The 22,227-nt window shown below is 41.3% G+C and overlaps 1 protein-coding gene across 3 annotated transcripts in view; it reads right to left on the reverse strand.

Annotated features, from left to right (window-relative positions):
- LOC140481444 (neuronal PAS domain-containing protein 2-like) overlaps positions 1 to 22,196 on the reverse strand; it is a 119,750-nt gene extending 97,554 nt beyond the window's left edge. The window contains exons 1-2 of one of the 3 annotated variants that reach the window (XM_072577623.1): positions 21,728 to 22,196; positions 16,367 to 16,479 (exon numbers count right to left, since the gene is read on the reverse strand). The gene's annotated coding sequence lies outside the window, so the exon portion shown is untranslated. Of the gene's footprint in view, positions 1 to 16,350; positions 16,480 to 21,727 lie in introns of all 3 variants that reach the window. The other 2 variants (XM_072577621.1, XM_072577622.1) reach the window with 2 other exon arrangements.
- Between the last annotated feature and the right edge of the window lie 31 nt (positions 22,197 to 22,227).

Below are 22,227 nucleotides of genomic sequence, written 5' to 3' on the forward strand. Positions count from 1 at the left end.
AGTGATGGTAACTCCATTGAATGTCAAGAGGTAGTGGCTAGATTGTCTCTTATTGGAGATGATCATTGCCTGGCATTGTGTGGTGCAAACGTTACTTGCCACTTGTCAGCCCAAACCTGGATATTGTCCATATATTGTTGCATTTAAACATGGACTGCTTCAATATTTAAGGCGCAGCAATTGGTACTGAACATCATGCAATCATCAATAAACATCCCCATTTTTGACCTTATGATTGATGGAGGGAAGGTCATTGATGAAGCAGATGAAGGTGGTTGGGCCTAATACACTACCCTGAGGAGCTACCCTGAATTCCCCACTATCATCATACTAGAAGTCCCTATTCACAAGAAAATGAACTGGACCTGACAAGTAAATACAGTGACTACAAGTGCAAGTCAGAGGGATTTCTGTGTTGAGTAACTCACCTCCTCACTTACTGAAGCATGTCTACAAATGAGGAGTATTACAGAATACTCCCTCACTTGTATGGATGGATACAATTCCAAGAATACCCAAGAAGTACAATATCATCCTGCCTGAAGCATTCCATTTGACTGGCACCCCACCTGCCATCATCTCCATTCATTTTCTTCACCATTGACATGTGGCAGCAGTCTATGTTATCTACAACATATACTGCATTGCCTCATCAAGGCTCCTCTGTCAGCATCTTCCAAGTTTGTGACTCTACCATGTAGCCATGTGGGTGTGGCAGGGAACACGACCTATATTGCTGTTCCTTCACTGTCAAAATCCTGGAACTCTCTCCTAACACTCCTAACAGCATTGCCTCTGTACCTATAGAGATAGACAAACTGAATGCAGGGGTGATACTTTCAATGTTTCCATGTTAAGTCACCAAAGTTGTACTTTACCACATGCCAGTTGAGATCATTAATTAAGTCATCTATAAATTCACCTAGATGCTATGCTCTCTGTTTAATCTTGCTATTTTAAGAATTTTATCAGTTCCCGAGGACAACTAATTGTCAAAAGCTTTCATACCTCTTTGAACTTGTCTGATGTTTCATTTGTCCCTTAAAGAACAATAACATAATTTGCTGTATTTCCAATTGTTTATGTAAATAAATTTATTTCTTTATCTAAGGTTTTCCTATGCTTGTCCACTGCACTGGAAGATTTCTTTGTTTCCGAGCATTGTTCAGAGACCTGTTGTATCCTTCCTGTTTCCTAAAAGAATTTCTGTGTTAGACTAGAATTGCATACCTGTTCAAATTGCCCATTGCTTGGCTGTGATTTCCCTGGCTCTCTGATATACCCTCTGATAACTCTCTTCCCATTTCTCTAGCACTGCCTCATGGTATTCATGCAATATTGCAGTGATGCCCAATTGGAGCTACAACACTTAAAAATTACTGCCTTTTCAACCTTAATTAACTTGTTTAAATCATTACATTTACAGCATGCCCTAACAAGAGATATTTGGTTGGCTCACTGCCTCAACTCAGTTTTCCACAGATCACTGTCAAACAACAGTCTGTACCTCTGCTTTGGAGCTGTATGGTTTTTTTTCTTGATCCTGTGTATCTTCAGTCAGGTTTGAAATGGTTCCTCTGTCACTCTCTAATGTATTCTTCTGCATTGAGTGTTGCCAACAGGGTGTGTGGAATTTGCTGTTGTCAGCAATCAGCAGCATCTGTTTCTCCCAAAGTCTTCTGGGTCACCAACATACTTTTACCCTGGTTTTACTTGAAGCTTTAAATTCTAATTTATCTTAGATGACATCAGTTAGAAACAGTGCTGGCCCATTGCTCACTGTGAATTATGACAGGAGTGCAACATTGTCAACGTGTACATGTGCATTCCTTAAAGGTCAAAATGACTGAGTAAAAATTAGGATATCCACCTTTCTGGTCTAATCAGAAGAGTTTTGATGAGTAAAGAATATGAAGTTTAGTGCGTTACTAAAACAATTTACAGGTTTTCTGAATAAGGCCTTATATTGCTACAGAGGCTGTTGGTACTTACTTTCCAAATATGTATTCACTCTTTCAGACCCTTAAACAACAGGAATCGCAAAGTCCAGCACATGTTTGCAATAGTAAATCAAAGGTTTGCACGAAATGTCTTACATAACATCGTTTTCACTTTAACCAAATCTTATATATATTACACTCACTGGTGATTCAGGTTCAGATGTTATTTTTGTTGAATAGTTGCTCTCATGTAACCTGTATTACCATTACCTACAATTGTCCTGAATTGCTTTGTGTTTATGAACTATGCATTTTATAACATTCAATATTCTAATCCCATGCACTTTAAATAGCTTTATTCCAGGAAGCGCTATGTAATGTCATTGTTATCATACATGCCTGCCATATACTTTTATTAAACTTGGCTCATTAAGCTTCTGTTAGTCACGCAAAAAAATATTAAGAATGTTTGTGTAACTGCTAGGCAGATAAACCCAGTTCTTTGTACACATTTCCCTGAAGCTTTGAAGGCTATAATAAACCAGTACAAAAGTATTTTTGGCTCAAATGTTATTTTCACTTACTTCTTCAGTTCCTTCCCTCTCCCACAACTGTGCATACTATTGCCTAATACATGATCTAAATCTCTAATTATTATGTGAACATTTCCCTCAAAAATATGTGGGAATAAATGTTAACTCAATCTTAGAAATTCTTATTTACTTCAATGGTAATATTCATAGAATACAGAGACTCACTCCAGAATGTATGGCGAATGGGATAGTATATTCAAAACTGTCCAGGTTTCACAAAAAGGAAGTATTTCAAAAGCCTGACTATGTAAGTACCTTTGTGGTGCTAGTATTTAGACTAATATGCACTAAATAGGAGAAATTTGTTAAGCATTGCAAACAATATATTGCCTTCATAACTGTTGTATCATAAAATAAAAGCAGAATCAATTTGTCTCCTAAATTATAGCATATCAAACATATAGCAATCACATACATATTCTACATAGTATATGGTCTTCTCGTTGATGGCTTCTGGTTCAATGGAACAAAATAATTAGTAACAGAATTTGGCTCTCGAACCTGCTCAGCCATTGTGTAGCTGATCAGACTATGATCATAGCTTCATTTTCCTGCCTGCTCCCCATAAGACTCTCTTGTCAATCAAAAATGAGTCTAACTCAGCCTTGAATATATTCAATGATTCAGCTTTCACTGTCCTCTGTGGAAGAAAATTGGAAACCTTAACCCTCAGAGAAAGAAAATCCTCCTCATCTCTACCTTAAATGGGATCTCCTGTCTTTCAATAACTGTGGCCCTGGTTCCACATTCCCCTCAGCAGACATGGCCTCATAGTAACTACCTGTTGAGCTACCTCAACATCTTACATGTTTCAAGAGGATTACTTCTCATTTCCTCTAAATGTCAATCATCATAGACCCAATCTGCTCAATTTTTCCTGATAACACAGGTTCATAGCTCCTTAAAAGTAGAGTCGCAGGTAGATAGGATAGTGAAGGAAGTGTTTGGTATGCTTTGCTTTATTGGTTACAGTACAGAGTACAAGAATTGGGAGGTCATGTTGTGGCTGTACAGAACATTCGTTAGGCCACTTTTGGAATATTGTGTGCAATTCTGGGCTCCTTCCTATTGGAAGGATGTTGTGAAACTTGAAAGGGTTCAGAAAAGATTTATAAGGATGTTGCCAGGGTTTGAGGATTTGAGCTATCGGGAGAGGTTGAATAGGCTGGGAGCGTCAGAGGTTGATGGGGTGACCTTATAGAGGTTTATAAAATCATGAGGGCCATGGATAGAGTAATAGACAAGGTCTTTCCCCTGAGATAGGTGAGTCAAGAACTAGAGGGCACAGGTTTAAGGAGAGAGGAGAAAGATATAAAAGAAACCTAAGGGGCAACTTTTTCATGCAAAGGGTGGTGCGTGTGTGGAATGGGCTGCCAGAGGAAGTGGTAGAGGCTAGTACAATTGCACCATTTAAAAGGCATCTGGATGGGTAAATGAATTAGGAAGGGTTTGGAGGGATATGGGCCGGGTGCTGGCAGGTGGGACTAGATTGGGTTGGGATATCTGGTCGGCATGGACGAGTTGGACTGAAGGGTCTGTTTCCGTGTTGTACATCTCTATGACTCTAACATAAAACCATCATCCTCGAATCATCCTAGTGAATTAATTCTGAATTGCCTTCAATTGCAATTTGTTCCTCCTTAAGTAAGGTGTCCAAAACAATATATAGTATTCTAGGTGTTTTTTCCTCCATGTCCTGTACAGTTGCAGCAAGACATTCCCCTAGTTTTGTATTCCATTCCATTCTCCTTGCAATAATGGCCAATATTCTGTTTGTCTTCCTAATTAGTTGCTTTATCTTCACGTTAGCATTTTATGACTCATGTATATTTCTCTGAATTCTGAGGTGGAACCAGAGCTTGGAGGATTGCTTGTGGCCTTGCTGAACATGCAAAGGCAGTGTTTAAGAATACATCAATTACAATGTTGTCACGAAACCAAGGAACAACAATAACACCCAGCAGTTATGACACTGTCTCCAGAGGGGAACCAGCATGTGAAGATCACAAAGGAGACAAAGAAGAATGACCAGACTCCAGATCTACTAGCCTTGCTGTCATTATCTACAGTTTTCAGAGAACCAGTGCAGTCCCAGTATATCATTGTCAAACTTTGTTATCTGCTGTAGCAGGACTCGCATGGCCATTCCATCCTGGTGCCCAAAGAAAAAATGGTGGGACATACCCTGGTAATGCTCAGAAAGTCATTAACCTCCTTACGGCTTTGCTGAGTATTGCTTTTCACCCAGGACACCACTTGACATGCTGATTTTGTCTGGTACCTTGGCCTCCTTTGGTGGTCAGAAGGAAACACACCACCCACCAACTTCTCATTGGCAAAACACTGTTCCAGCTTCCCTTTCTGGGCCATACTATAGTCGTGGAGCCGAAGAGTGGCAGTCCCAATTCCTGGCTTTCAGTGCCAGAAATACTGCGGAGGTAAAGAATGAAACATTGCAAGAGAAAAATCAACATGGACCATGGCAGACTGCCCAACATGAATCTCACTAAAGATTCAGCTCACAGATACTGAAAAAACAAACTAACAAAGGAAACAGTAATTATAACCCCATGAAGATGGCTAAGTTATCACTCCACTTCAAGAGAATCCCATTGAGCTGACTGCCTTATCAACTTTGGCACTTAGCCAAACATTCATCTGGAGAAACTGATACCTGGACATCTATTTCTATGGATGCAGTCGTCAGTTGACCTTACACTGAATGCTTGTCTGATCACCAAGAATGAGTTTTGCAGGATCAATATAGGTTACCTAGATTTATAATTTCCATGCTCTTTTAGAAGCATCTAGCTTTTACTACCCTTTTCCCCTTCCCCTGCCAAAGAAGAATGATATGAGAAACACATCCAGTACATTCAAATGATCTGTCACACTGTGTGGCATAAGATATCTTCATGAAACGCGGCGTACTGTTCACCAGCATTGTATGCACTGACAATCATTTCAATAAAAATGAAACTTTTTTGAGAGACAAATAAAAGTATAGGATTTCCTTTCTACAATTATTAACAATTGTTTGGTTACTAACTATTCTACAGCAACACAGTTGATTGCTTCCTTCATTTGGTCAATTTGTCTCAACAGTTAACAGCATTTTGTTGTATAGATAGAAATCCATTGGGTAAAATAATTTGGTTTAAAACAAGATCTACTGCAAATAAATGTAGTACAGTTTAAAATGATATAAATCTGATTGTATTAATCATTGTATTATAAATATTCTTTTCTTGAATAATAATTATAAAATTTATCTTAACAAGTATTGTGTATTTTATTCTGTTTTATCAGTGAACACAAAGGTAAAGGAGATTTTTCTCTTTATGCTTTTTCGACATTAAAAAGCCTATGAGAACCCGGGATCGAGCAAAAACAATTGTTTTAATATAAATTTGAATCCCTTGTGCCATCTCCTAAATATTAGCAACTATTTCCTTCCTTTTTTCCCTAATTTACTCATTTTCTACTTTTAAATTGTTTTAAATAGTTTTCTTTCAATTCCAACCAATGGGCAGCACAGCAGCTCAGTGGTTAGCACTGCGGCCTCACAGCGCCAGGGACCTGGGTTCAATTCCTGCCTTGGGCAACTGACTGTGTGGAGTTTGCACATTCTCCCCGTGCCTGCATGGGTTTCCTCCAGGTGCTCTGGTTTCCTCCCACAGTCCAAAGATGTACAGGTTAGGTGAATTTCCCATAGTGTTAGGTGCATTAGTCAGGGGTAAATGTAGGGGAATGGGGCTGGGTGGGGGTTGCTCTTCGGAGGGTCAGTGTAGACTTGTTGGGCCGAAGGGCCTGTTTCCACACAGTAGGGAATCTAAAAAAAATCACCAGGGACCTTGGTTTGATTCTACCCTGGGCCACTGTCTGTTTGGAATTTACACGTTCTCCCTGTGTTTGCGTGGGTTTCCTCCCACGGTCCAAAGCTGTGCAAATTGGGTGGAATGGTCATGCTAAATTACCCATAGTGTTCAAGGACGTGTAAGTTAGGTGCGTTAGCCACGGGAAATGCAGGGTTATGGGGATGGGGATGGGTGGGATGCTCTGAGGCTTAGTGTGGACTTATTGGGCTGAATGGCCTGTTTCTGTGCTGTAGGGGCTCTGTGATCACCACTGCCTTTAATCAGAACTAAAACCCAGAGAAGTGTTTAACAAATAGTCAAGCTGACAGTGTAAAATGTACACTAACATCCAAAGTCGAATTTGATCCTGTTCTGTAATCAAATGGAAAAGAAATGCTGAAACATAACACTCATAAGATGAAAACCTTCACAATTATCAATCCCTTTATGAATAAAACCAAAAGGAAAAACATAATCATATAAGCAAACTGGCAAGCTCTCTGTGGTGCTATTTACAGCAAAGGATCAGTGGAATGAATAGCATTTTGTGAAACTAGGAACATTACACCGTGTGAAATTTAAGATCATTCTGATCCAAAGGAATAGCTTGTATTTCCTTCAGCCTACAGTGTTTAATTAATATTAGTAATTACTCTACAGGGTCACGCACCAGTCGTTAGAAGGCTGCTGGTTTTGTAGCACTGATATTTCTGATAAAGTCATTTTACATTTTAAATAAGTACACTGGGGGTAATGTTAGCCTAAACAAACTTGTGGGAATTAGAGAGATATTCAAAGGGCTGAATGGTCTATACATGTTCCTATGTTTACATGTATCATCTGCAAACTTGGATTTTTATTCTCGTCTTTTACTGGAGTCAATGAGATCTACTGTGAAAAGTGGAGACCTCAGTACAGATATCCAGTCGACTAATAACCAAAGCACCAACAATTCATTCCTCTAATCAGAAATTCAGCTTGCAAAATGGTTGAGTAGTAATCCTCCCCTGCTTAAAGGAATTTAAAAACTATTAATCCATAGTCAGTCGTTTTGGCATCTGCAAGTGCCAATCAAGAGACAAGATTTGTTGCACTGCTCATCCAGATTTCTGCTAAACATTGAGCCAGAGACATTAACAGGAACTTGAGATTTGCTGTCCACTGTTGCATAAGAGAAATCAATGAGGCTGTGAGGCAAAGAAAGATAATAACATTCTATTCTCCCTTTCATGAGACAAACAGGCTGAATGAGTACACACTTTCACTAATGGTGGACATTGTCATTAACTGGACGCCATTGCTTTGTACCACATGTTAACTCTTCCATGTACTGAAACCAAAAGGGATTCTCCTCCCACAATATTCAGCTGGTGCGTGTGACAGATCAATTCCCATTATCCTGGTATCAGTTACAATGCCTTCATTCTGCATTTCAGCCACCAGAACATACCAAAGGGTGGCCATTGGCCAACAAAGGCCATCTGTTGGTGATGTGGCATGTGATCTGGATTCACAACACCTATATACACGCAAGACACACATGCAATGAGAGCCTCAAGGCATCTGATAAGAGAGATAAAGTAACAGCTCTGCTGCCTAACCTGCTGTGGAGGAACCCTGCCATAATCAATGGGCAGGGCAGGCCAGACATTTTCTGGATGCCTGCTGCATGTTGCACAACTTTGTCATTTTGGTGAGACAATCCTTGCCAAGAGCTATCAGATGAGGTTGCTTACAGGAATAACTGCTTCAGAAGAGGGAAGAGAAGAAGCAGGAAGGTGGGGCAAGGGGGAAGATGAAGCAACAACTTAGACTCCTCAGGCTGTACGTGAAGAATTAATTCTAGTACGTTGCCAGTAGTCATAATCACCAAAACTCAGTTCTGACCATCACATCACCCTCTTCACCACAATGTAACAATGAATGCCACCAGAAAATAAACATTCCAAACCAAATTTATAAATGAAATCACGTCATGCTGCTAATAAACATAAACTAATCAGCTTTGTCCACTCCTCAGTGCTCTCATCCTATCCTGAGGTCCCTACACAACGCTAGCATAATGGCTGCAGCATGGGTGATAAAGCACTGTTGACTTTCATTGGAGACTGCAGATAGCTTCGGAGGTGGGCCTTGAGCAGCTCCATGTATACGAGATCTGAGTTCTTACTGCACATCACAGCATCAATCTGAGGTAACTAGCTGTCAGGCAACAGCAAAGGCACTGGTAGAGTGGCAGGGGTGCAAGAACAAATGCTGTCATCCTGGAACAACTACCAGTCATGGGTGGAGGTATATCAGTTCAGATTACTTACCTGTTTTCAAATGCTAGACGTTACCTGGAACAATGATGGTAGCACTCAGAAATCTGGTGGAAGTTGTTGGTGCAACAACACAAGTTGATAATCAGCTATCATTGTGCTTCATTTCACAGTTCCATTATTGAGGGCTAGTGTAGCTCAGTTGGCTGGATGGTAGACTTGCAAAGCAAGTGTGATGCCAACAGCATGGGTTCAATTCCCACACTGGCTGAGGTTACCATTAACCTCCTTCTTAACTTCTCCCTTGCCTGAGGTATGGTGGCCCTCAGGTTAAATTATCACCAGTCACTCCTCTCTATTGTCTGGTAAGACTATGGTCACTTGACATGACCAACTGTGTAATTAGAGTGGGCTACCAGCTCTAAGATGGAAAATATCGTTCCAGTTTTGCACAATGCCCTATGTCAAGTTGGTGCACAATCCTCAATACTCCTTGAATCTCCACTCTCCTCAACACTGAATGCAAATTTTCTAATAGGTTTCACAATGAATCAAGCAATTCTTTGTGGTTACCCATCAGCCACTTTCTGTCGTCAGGCCCATTAAAGTTCGCACATGAATTCTCCACATCAGGACCTGTGTGTGGCCTCACCCTCCGATAAGTTGGCAAGTGTAGTATTCTTGCTCTCTGGTTGGTGTCTCCTGTGTCTAATCCTTCCACTAAGATATGAAAATAGATAAGTCCCATGGGCCTGATGGCATTTATCCTAGGATTCTCTGGGAAGCAAGGGAGGAGATTGCGGAGCCATTGGCCTTGATTTTTATGTCCTCGTAGTGCCAGAAGACTGGAGGATAGCAAATGTGGTTCACTTGTTCAAGAAGGGGAGTAGGGATAACCCTAGTAACTATAGGCCGGTGAGCCTCACTTCTGTTGTGGGCAAAGTCTTGGAGAGAATGGTAAGGGATAGGATTTATGAACATCTGGATAGGAATAATGTGATCAAGGATAGTCAGCATGGTTTTGTGAAGGGCAGACCATGCCTCACAAACCTTATTGAATTCTTTGAGAAGGTGACTAAGGAGGTGGACGAGGGTAAAGCTGTAGATGTGGTATATATGGATTTTAGTAAGGCATTTGATAAGGTTCCCCATGGTAGGCTACTGCAAAAAATACGGAGGTATGGCATTGAGGGTGAGTTGGAGGTTTGGATTAGGAATTGGCTGGCTGGAAGAAGACAGAGAGTAGTAGTTGATGGTAAAGGTTCATCTTGGAGTGCAGTTACTAGCGGTGTTCTGCAAGGATCTATTTTGGGACCATTGCTGTTTGTCATTTTTATAAATGACCTGGAGGAGGAGCTAGAAGGTTGGGTGAGCAAGTTTGCGGATGATACGAAAGTCAGTGGAGTTGTTGACAGTGAGGAAGGATGTGTCAGGTTACAGCGGGATATAGATAAGCTGCAGAGCTGGGCAGAAAGGTGGCAAACGGAGTTCAATGTGGGAAAGTGTGAAGTGATTCACTTTGGTATGAGTAACAAAAAGATGGGGTACTGGGCTAATGGTCGGATACTTGGTAGTGTGGATGAGCAGAGGGATCTTGGTGTCCATGTACACAGATCTCTGAAAGTTGCCACCCAGGTAAATAGTGCTGTGAAGAGGGCATATGGCGTACTGGCTTTTATTGGTAGAGGAATTGAGTTCCGGAGTCCTGAGGTCATGTTGCAGTTGTATAAGATTCTGGTGTGGCCGCATCTGGAGTATTGTGTGCAGTTCTGGTTGCCATACTATAGGAAGGATGTGGAGGCACTGGAACGGGTGCAGAAGAGGTTTACCAGGATGTTGCCTGGTATGGTAGGAAGATCGTATGAGGAATGGCTGAGGCACTTGGGGCTGTTTTCATTGGAGAAAAGAAGGTTTAGGGATGACTTGATAGAGATGTCCAAGATGATTAGGGGTTTAGATAGGGTTGACCATGAGAACCTTTTTCCACGTATGGAGTCAGCTATTACGAGTGGACATAGCTTTAAATTAAGGGGTGGTAGGTATAGGAAAGATGTTAGGGGTAGATTCTTTACTCAGCGAGTCGTGAGTTCATGGAATGCCCTGCCAGTAGCAGTGGTGGACTCTCCCTCTTCATGGGCATTTAAACGGGCATTGGATAGGCGTATGGAGGATAGTGGGTTAGTGTCGGTTAGGTGGGCTTGGATCGGCGCAATATCGAGGGCCAAAAGGCCTGTACTATGCTGTATTCTTCTATGTTCTATGTTCTATGTTCTATGTGTACAACATCAGTATCTGAGCTGTTGGGAATGAGCATGAAATCAAGTAATGTTGTAATTCTCAGGTGTCAGAAAGCAGAAAGGCACGTGTATAAGGCAATGTTGAGGAACGGGGAAAAGTAACAGGAAAATACTTATACAATCTACATCCTATGGTCAGCATAGATTAGGAGATGAAGAAAGAGTGAGACATGAGAAGGAGGAATAAGTATGCCAATATATTACTTTTCAATTTATTTAGCTCTGTTGCTGGCCATATTTCAACAAACAATGGCAATTGCCATCACAATCAGGATTAGGACATGTTAGCCCAACTGCCCCCTAACATATCCTGCTATGTCCTGCTACATTTGGCTGTGTTTCACTTTTTCCCATAAGACGTAGAGGGAAGTGTGTCAGTAAGTGGTATGCAATCTGTTTGCTGGATGTGGTCACCATGGTTGAATAGCTAGCAATCTATGCACATTGTAAATGTACATTTGAGGCTTGCAATAGTGCTGTGTGAGGAAACATATTAATATTAGATAGGAGACCTGACTGATGAGAGAATGTTACCAAGTGACTCTGGCTATATGGTGAATTTAGGAATATCTATTAGTGCAGTTAGTTGGAGATGGCAATTTGAAGGTGTAATATTGTGAGCATTCATGTGAGGTTATTAAACTTGAGGCATCACATTCAGGTTCTCAGTCAGGTTCCCAGCATGAACCTGAATGGCCTCCCAGGTGTCTGTGGATACAGGACATCTCTTCTCCACCTCCTCCATCAAAGCCTTTGATGTAGCATATTAAAACCTTAGAGCACGCTCTCTGCATTTCCATTCTTCACTGTTTTCCAGGTCAGATTCACTTGCTGACTAACTTGCATGACTCTTTATGAAGCTAGACTACATCATTGTTGCTGAATCTCCCACAAGCAACATCCGAGGGATCATGGGTGCCCAGAAATTTAAATGACACAACATAACGCACGGTGGCTCAGTGGTTAGCACTGCTGCCTCACAGTGTAGGGACCTGGGTTCGATTCCAGCCTTGATGGCCATCTGTGTGGAGTTTGCATGTTATCCCTGTGTGTGCATGGATTTCCTCCCACAGTCCACAGATATGCAGTTTAGGTGAATTGGTAAATTGTCTGTAATGTGCAGGCTCGGTGGGTTAGCTGTGGTAAATGTGTGGATAGGGGTCTGGGTCTGGATGGGATGCCCTTTGGAGGGTTGGTATGGGCCAAATAACTCTTTCCACAATGTAGGGATTCTGTGATATAGATATTGTAAGTGCAAGTCAACATCTATGATTATTCTATCACTTGCACATAGTGGCAGCAGTGTATATTCCTTGCAAGACACATGACAGCAACTCACTATTGCGGTCTGCACCGACCCTCTGTGACTTTTGTGAACACTGTTAGGTGGAGATATGGCTGGATAATTGTCTAATCTCCTATGTGGAAATTATTATTTGTAGAAATAGTTGAAATGAAGTTGTATAGAGTCATCGAGTCATGGAGATGTAGGCATGGAAACAGACCCTTCAGTCCAATTCATCCATGCCGGCCAGTATCCTAAACTAATCTAGTTCCACCTACCAACACCCACCCCATATCCCTCCAAACATTTCCTATTCATATGCTCATCCAGATGCTTTGTAAATGTTGCAATTGTACCAGCCTCCACCACTTCCTCTGGCAGTTCATTCATACACATAGCACCCTCTGTGTGAAAAAACTGTCCCTTAGGTCTCTTTTATATCTTTCCCCTCTCACCCTAAACCTATGCCCTCTAGTTCTGGACTCCCCCACCCCAGGGAAAATACTTTGTCTATTTATCCTATCCATGCCCCTCATGATTTTATAAAGCTCTATAAGGTCATCCCTCAGCCTCTGATGCTCCAGGGAAAACAGCTCCAATCTATTCAACCTCTCCCTATAGCTCAAATCCTCCAACCCTGGCAACATCTTTGTAAATCTTTTCTGAATCCTTTCAAATTTCACAATATCTTTTTGATAAGAAGGAGACCAGGATTGCACGCAATATTCCAACAGTGGCCTAACCAATGTCCTGTACAGCTGCAACATGGCCTCTCAACTCTTGTACTCAATATTCTGACCAATAAAGGAAAGCATACCAAATGCCTTCTTCACTATCCTATCTGCCTGAGACTCCACTTTCAAGGAACTATGAACCTGCATTCCAAGGTCTCCTTGTTCAGCAACACTCCCTAGGACTTTACCATTAAATGTACAAGTCCTGCTAAGATTTGCTTTCCCAAACGCAGCACCTTGCATTTATTTAAATTAAACTCCATCTGCCATTTCTCAGCCCATTGGCCCATCTAGAACATATAACATAGAACAATACTGCACAGAACAGGCTCTCCGGCCCTCGATGTTGCATAGACCTGTGAACTATTCTCAGCTCGTCCCCCTATTATCCCATCATCATCCATGTGCTTATCCAAGGATTGTTTAAGTCTCCCTAATGTGGCGGCATTCCACGCCCTTACCACTCTCTGAGTAAAGAACCTTCCTCTGACATCTGTCTTAAATCTATCACCCCTCAATTTGTAGTTATGCCCCCTCATACAAGCTGACGTCATCATCCTAGGAAAACGAATTTCACTGTCTACCCTATCTAATCCTCTGATCATCTTGTATGTCTCGATCAAATCCACTCTTAGCCTTCTTCTTTCCAATGAGAACAGACCTAAGTCTTTCAGCCTTTCCTCATAAGACCTTCCCTCCAGACCAGGCAACTTCCTGGTAAATGTCCTCTGTACCTTTTCCAATACTTCCACATCCTTCCCAAAATATAGCGACCAGAACTGTACACAATATTCCAAGTGTGGTTGCACTAGCATTTTGTATAGTTGCAGCATGATATTGCAGCTCCAGAACACAATCCTTCTACGAGTGAAACCTAACACACCGTATGCCTTCTTAACAGCATTATCCACCTGGGTGGCAACTTTCAGGGATCTATGTACATGGCTGCACATCCACGTTACCAAGATCCCTCTGCACATCCATGTTACCAAGAATCTTTCCATTGACCCAGTACTCTGCCTTCCTGTTATTCTTCCCAAAGTGCATCATCTCACATTTAGATGAATTGAACTCCATTTGCCACCTCTCGGCCCAATTCTGCAATTTATCCAAATCTCCCTGCAATCTGTAACATTCTTCCAAACTGTCCACTACCCAACCGACTTTAGTGTCATCTGCAAATTTACTAATTCATTCACCTATGCCTGCGTCTAAGTCATTTATAAAAATGACAATCAGCAGTGGTTCCAAAACAGATCCTTGTGATCAAGATCCTGTTGTAATCTGAGGTAACTTTCTTCGCTGTCCACTACACCTCCAATTTTGGTGTCATCTGCAAACTTACTAACCAAACCTCTTATGCTCAGATCCAAATCATTTATGTAAATGAAGAAAGATAATGGACCCAGCACCAATCCTTGAGGCATCTTTAAAAACAGTATAAAGCCTTTGTTTTCATAATAAATATTTGAGTTTTGTGATACCTTTGGATATGTACACCTGTCATGCTTAAACAAAGAAACCTAAGTCTTGTTAGGTCCAAAGAAGGAATAAAAGGTTAAATTCACCTTTCAGAACTATATCACTGTTATTTCACTGTTGTTGGTTAAAATGTGGAACTCTCTCCCCAACAGCACTGTATCTATACCACACGAACAGCAGTGGTTCGAAAAGATTACCCACTGTCTTCTTCAAGGACAATATGGTTTGGGAAATTAGTGCTGGTCTACCCACAAATACCCTTGCATAAATGAATAAGGAAAGATTACATGTACACCAGCCATAATGCACCACCTATGTAAGAGGAATGGGCTGGTTTTAATGGTGTTACAATGTGACTTTGTTGGAACCTTGCTGATGCATGTAGCTAATGCACAGTGTTGTCAGTACTGGAGGCACCCAGCAATCTTTCTAATGATAAGTCATGAAGGTGACATGTTGCCTGCGTTTCAATAAACAAGTGGATTAATTGCATATTTTAACCCCCATGTCTCTTTTCATAACTCATTTAAAAATATGCAAGTATAATATTAGAAATACCAGTGTGGCATCAAACAAGAAAGGACATACTCAAGGAAACTGCTCTCCTTCCAACATTAATTATTGCTTCTTTTTCTCTCACTTATATCAGTGATGTCAAAATATTCATGCATGCAAAATTACTCTCATTTCAGGGGTGGGTTAGATCTGGTTCAAGTGGAAATATAAAATTACTCTTGCAATATTAATGTTTAAAACCTAAATTTATTGACATTAAATATTTAAAATCTCATCTTTCATCTAACTGCTTCCAATTCTCCAAGTATTTATTGTTAATGGCCCCAAAAATAGTCAAATTATTGAATATCGTGTCCTAGAAGTCTGATATTCAGTTTTACTACTATCACAATTCATAGATTGTGATTAATAAAACATTGTAAATGATCAGTCATAAAATGATCACAAATATCACCATTAGAGGTTTACAAAATCATGAGGGGCATGGATCAGGTAAATAGACAAAGTCTTTTCCTTGGGGTGAGGGAGTCCAGAACTACAAGCATAGATTTAAGGTGAGAGGGGAGAGATTTAAAAGGGACCGAAGGGGTAACTTTTTCAAGCAGAGGATGGCACATATATGGAATGAGCTGCCAGAGGAAGTGGTGGAGGCTAGTACAATTGCAACATTTAAAAGATATCTGGATGGGTATATGAATAGGAAGGGTTTACAGGGATATGGGCTAAATGCTGGCAAATGGGACTAGATTAATTTAGGATATCTGGTCGGCATGAACACTTTTGACCGAAGGGTCTGTGTCCGTGCTGTGCATCTCTATGACTCTATGTTTTAGCTCACTTTGTCCATTCACATGTCCAGATATTTATATGTCCAGATATTTCTGAAGAACAGATACAATGGACAGCATGAGTCATTTGATTATATTAAAGCATGTGACACACGGCCAAAGAAAATATGCCAGTATTTAAAGAAAATACAAACTGTGGCTTTTTTTTGAACAAAAATATCCAGCATCATCATTTGATGACATTAGAATAAGTGATAACATTTTAAAATAAATGTAAATAAATGTTCACATATAGCAAGATAACATCTTTCAATCTTAAAAGTATATCAATAAACTTCTTTTTATCAGGGTTGGGTCCAACAATAAACTATTTGCCTGTTTGATAAGGCATCTTGGACAGTCAATCAACATAGGAGTTATTTCTTAGCTCATACACTACTGACAGTCAGAAGTTATGACTTAAATTAAATGCTTCAGTGTAAAAAATGTGCTGTTGTGAAATACGTTTACTTTTTGAAATGAATTTTGCTTTACAGTGTATATTGCAACCATAGTAAGAAACAGAAAATAATCACCCAGACTTCACCACTAACTTACCAACTAACTCCATTACCTCACTGCTCAAAATGTCTTCCTTAAGTCTCTGTTATTTCTTAATGTCTGCAATTTAACCGTCATTTAATTTCATGTATTGTTGATTTGAGTGCAGGAAGACTGTGAGGTTACCTGGGAAGGATACAGATATATAAATCCTCAATTATAGGGAATTGTAAAAGAAATTACTTTAAATAAAGATAAATGAAGCTTTAAAAAATGACAGTGCAATAATAAAATTACACATACAGAATTAGAAATTAAGACCTGCACTCTCAAATATGGACATGGGTGAAGTTGTGTAGAATAGCACACATTTAATTTAATCCAAATTCCAAATGAAGACAGCAAAACCATTGCAGTCTTTCCTTGGAAATGTCTCTGTCTAATTTCTGGTTTAGAACCAGTGTAGTTGATGTGCAACTTGTCTGTGCATTCTGCAGAAAAACAACGTGGGGTAAAGCCCAAATATCTAAAGGACAGATTTAAGTTGTCAATCCTCTTTAATAAGCCTTTATCAGTAAATGATCCAGGATCATTGTGAATTAGTGTATACTGTGTAATGATGTCCATATTCTGCACTAGCTAAGAAATAATGATTGAGCAAACATATACACCAAGTGTAATGAGCATCTTACAAAGGCAAACAGTGTAGATGACTAAAATATGCTGTTAAGAAAGTTTCAGGATTTGACATAGTGACAGTAAAGGAACGGCAATACAGTTCCACATCAGGAAGGCATGTGATTTGGAAGGAAGTGTGTATGAGACCATATGACATAGGAACCATTCAGCCCATCTGTTCTACTCCACCATTCAATTGTGGCTGATCTGTTTCTCAAACCCATTCACCTGCCTTGTCCCCATAACCCTTGATCACCTTACCAATCAAGAACCTATCTATCTCTGTCTTAAATACACCCAATGACTTAGCCTCCACAGCCCTCTGCAGCAATGAGTTCCACAAATTAATCATACTCTAGCTGAAGAAATTCCTTCTCATCTTTTTAAAGGGTTATCTTTCAGTCTGAGGCTATGCCTAGTCTCTCCCACTCATCCACTCTATCCAGGCCTCTCAATAGTCTGAAAGTTCTAATCAGATCTCCCCATATACTTTGAAACTCATCAAGTACAAACCTAAAGTCCTTAACTGCTCCTCACATGACAAACTCTTTATCTCTAAGATCATTCTTGAGAAACTCCTCTTTACCCCCTCCAAAGCCACCAAATCCTTCCTAAGATAGAGCCCAACACTGTACACAACATTCCAAATGCAGTCTGACCAGAGCCATGTCTGCCAGCCCTCTTGGAATGAATGCTAATATGGCAGTTTGGAAAGCAAATACAAACTAAACCTGCACATTAAACTTATGAGAAACCTGAATGAGGACTTCATAGTCCCGTTGTGTGTCAGATTTCCGAAGCCTTACCTTTTTTTGAAAATTGTCTATGCCTCTATGTTTCCTACCAAAGTGCATAACCTCACACCCTCTCTCTTCCATTTCTTTGCCAACTCTCCTACTCTTACCAAGTCCCTTCTTCCTCAACACTACCCGTCTTTCCATCTATCTGTTTATTATCTTCAAACTTAACAACAACCTCCTCAGTTCCTTCATCCAAATCATTAACGTATAACATGAATAGTTGTAGTCCCAACACAGACCCCTGTGGAACTCCAGTAGTCACTGGTTGCCATCCTGAAAAAGACCTTCATCTGGAGGCTACACAGCACTGAAGGGGTCACCCAGTTGGAGATGAAACATTTGCAAAAAAAAATCAACTGGCTCGGCAACCCGACCACAACTCTGACCACCAACAGAAACTACAGATTTTCACAATAAACTTTTATTCCTACTTTCTGTCTTCTGCCAGTCAGCCAATCCTCTATCTATGCCAGTACCTTGTCCAGGTAATAATACAAAGATTAGTTTTTTGGTTCTGCTTTTTAATTTAGCCCCTACCTGCTCATAATCCCTCAGCAGAACCGCTTTCCTATTTTTACCTATATTGTATGTACCTACATGGACCACAACAAGCATGACAACCCTCCTACTCCAGGTTCCCTGCAGCCCAGATGAGATATTCTGAACCTGGGCACCAGGCAGGCAATACAGCATTTGGGAATCTCGATCACAGACACGGAGAATAGTGTCTATTCCCCTAATTGTACTACTCCAATTACAACTACATTTTCTTCTCTCCTCCCACTTCTTGCATGGCTTCCTGTACCATAGTGCCCTTGTCCTTGCAGGTGCTAGATGTTGTGGGTTTGAACGGGTGTCAAAGGAGCCTTGGTATGCTACTGCAAGGAGTCTTGTAGATGGTACACATTGTGTGAATATTGAAGGTGATGGATGTGGTACCAATCAAGCTGACAGCTTTGTCCTGGATGGTATCAAGGTTCTTGAGTGCTGTTGGAGCTGCACCCATGCAGCAAATGCAGAGTTTTGCATCACATTCCTGACATCAGCCTTGTGTATAGTGGTCAGACAATGGGAGACAGGAGATGAGCTACTTGCTGTCAAATTCTTAGTGTCTAACCTGTTCTTCTAACCATGGAGAGGATACTACTAAGAGGAGAATTGATAGAAGTTTTCAAAATCAATACAGGTCTAGTTGGAGAAGACAGGGAAATATTGTTGCTGCTCGTAAAAAGATCAAAAACAGGTGGGCACAAATTTTATGCAAATGTTAGGTGTGAAAAAAAAACTTCTTCACACAAGTGGTAAAGCTTTGGAATACACTGCCTGGAAGTGCAGTGGAGGTTGGTTCAAACTGAGACATTTAAGAGACCATTAGTTTTTTTTATAATAGAATACAAAAATCAATGGGGACAAACCAAGACAATGGCATGAAGTCATAATGCTCAGAGAGTGAGTGTAGACACAATGGGTCAAGTAACCTTTGAAACAATGTTGTGATTCACTGATATGGCTTTATGCGTTTAGTTCCTGATCAATGGCAACTATTCATCTTGATAGTGGGGTAATGCCATTGACATCAAGGGTAGTTAGATTCTCCCTTGTTGGAGATGGTCATTGCTGTTTTGGCTATGTTGACCCAAGGCTGTAATGAGATCAGGAAGTGAATGGGCCTGAAAGATTCCAAACTGAGCATCAGTGAGAATGTCATTCCTGTGCTAGTTTTGGTTGATAGCATTGTTGACAACTCCTTCTGTCACATTGCTGATGTTGGAGAGAACATTAACTGGCTGGGTTGAATTTGTCCTGCCTTTTGTGCTCAAGACATACCTGGGCACCTCTGCAAATAATGCTAAACAAGGTTTCACATGAATTATAAATACTTACATAATGCGACCAGTTTGTTTACTTCTCTTTCAAGTGCCACACTACTTTGCCTAAGTTCTCATGCGAACATTAACTGCGGACGGCATTATGATTTAGCCTGTTCATGTCCTCATCTAATATCAATACACACATTTTAAAACAGGTCATTCAATTACAACTACATGGGATTGTAGCACTTTTCCCCTACTCTAGCTTGTTAGAACTGAAGCGGGTTGTTGCAGTCCAATAAGATCAGCTGACCTTTAACAAAGGTGAAATTGGAGTGGGATCTTTCTTTCAGTGTGCCTCAGGCACTTAATATCCAGGACCTTTACTTATTGGCAGTGAAAGTGCTGCATATATATTTTTGAGAGTAACTCACAGTTATTGCAATCACTTAGTAGTGAAGATGATTGGTTGTAATCAGCAATGATAATGAAACTGTGAAGTTCAAAACAAAGTGTAGATATTTTCAAACTTAAAATGGATTTAACTTTATAGTTATATAAAAGGTAAGCAACATTAAAGAGTATGAATGAATATGAAGATAGTGAGAGAATGAAGGCAGTATCATCATCTATAAATTCAGATAAATAAACATAATTTTTAAAAGGGGTTCGATTTCTTTTAAATTATACGGTTATAAGCGCGACATTTTGAAACACGCTTATTTGCTACACATTTCAAAAATAAATGTTGCCGTTATTATAATATCTCGGCAGTAAATGAGTAACAGGCTGCACATGCATCCATTCATTCACATATGCAATCCGCGAAAATAATAACAAGTACAGCAATCTCAATTGCACCAAAACCACAAATATGTAAGTTTTATGGATTTATTTGTTAGATAACATGGAAACCGAATGAAACTCAGTAATTACTCAACTCTGTAATTTGAGCGTGACATTCAGCATTGAAAATTCACCCATAGGTCTGGATTTACATGTTTGCTGCAGACCATCAGCGAGAAGCAAGAATGGATTTTCACAACACCGCCCACGCGAAGTTATGAAATGTCACTGAAGATTTCACACACGAAAACAACAAATAAACGGCAGTCCGAGTAGATAGATGCATAACATTAAGGCAAGAGTTTTTAAAAGTTCCGCTTAAATCTACACGGTCGGAAAGCTGTTATTCACCAGAATATTTGGGGTGCCGAAACAGGCAGAAAGGAAGGACAGTTGAGGTGAGTGAGGGGGGAAGGGTGACTGAGGTGAGTGGGGGGGAAGGGTGACTGAGGTGAGTGAGGGGGGAAGAATGGCTGAGGTTAGTGAGGGGGGAAGGGTGACTGAGGTGAGTGAGTGGGAAGGATGGCTGAGGTGAGTGGGGAAGGATGGCTGAGGTGAGTGCGAGGGGAAGGATGGCTGAGGTTAGTGAGGGGGGAAGGGTGACTGAGGTGAGTGGGGGGGGAAGGATGGCTGAGGTGAGTGAGGGGGGAAGGATGGCTGAGGTAAGTGAGGGGGGAAGGATGGCTGAGGTGAGTGAGGGGGAAAGGGTGACTGTGCTGAGTGAGAGGGAAAGGATGGCTGAGGTGAGTGAGGGGGGAAGGATGGCTGAAGTGAGTGAGGGGGGAAGGGTGACTGAGGTGAGTGAGGGGGGAAGGACGGCTGAGGTGAGTGAGGGGGGAAGGTTGGCTGAGGTAAGTGAGGGGGGAAGGATGACTGTGCTGAGTGAGGGGGGACGGGTGACTGAGGTGAGTGAGGGGGGAAGGATGGCTGAGGTCAGTGCGAGGGGAAGGGTGACTGAGGTAAGTGAGGGGGAAGGGTGACTGAAGTGAGTGGGGGGAAGGATGATTGAGGTGAGTGAGGGGGAAGGATGGTTGACGTGAGTGAGGGGGAAAGGGTGACTGAGGTGAGTGAGAGGGGAAGGATGATTGAGGTGAGTGAGGGAGAAGGATGATTGAGGTGAGTGAGAGGGGAAGGGTGGTTGATGTGAGAGGGGAAGGGTGACTGTGCTGAGTGAGAGGGGAAGGGTGGTTGAAGTGAGAGGGGAAGGATGATTGAGGTGAGTGAGAGGGAAAGGGTGGTTGATGTGAGAGGGGAAGGGTGACTGTGCTGAGTGAGAGGGGAAGGGTGGTTGAGGTTTACCTCCTGTCGTTGCTGACACCTGCCGTGTGTCTCCACATGGGCGAGCCTCTGCCACCGCCGCTGCTGCTGTCAGTTGAGTCGGTCTGTGCGCAGCCACTGGGCACTACCGGGAGGCTGCAGCTCACCAGGAAACCTGCGCTCCTACATGCTCTCTTGCCGTTCTCTCTCATGTTGTAAATACATCTCAAGGCAGGAGACTAAACCTGGGCAACCAAAACAGTGAAATCCGAATCACCATAGAAACCAGTAAACGGCAAAAGAAGCGCATTTAAAAAAAGGAACCGATTATATAATCAATCCAATTCTGTCACTCTTCGCAGAAAGTGATGATCAAGGAAAACTGACACAAAAACAAATTGGGATAAATAAACGTTAAGTAGGTCAGAGAGTTTTTTGTTCTTCCTTCCCCCTCTCAGTGTTGTCGGATTGTAAATTGGTTCCTCCCCCGCCCCCCCTCGTCTTCTCTGACTGGAAGAGGAGGAAATGATCCACTGACCTAA

The sequence above is a fragment of the Chiloscyllium punctatum genome, chromosome 9 (genome assembly GCF_047496795.1).
Source record: "Chiloscyllium punctatum isolate Juve2018m chromosome 9, sChiPun1.3, whole genome shotgun sequence".
NCBI lineage: Eukaryota > Metazoa > Chordata > Chondrichthyes > Orectolobiformes > Hemiscylliidae > Chiloscyllium > Chiloscyllium punctatum.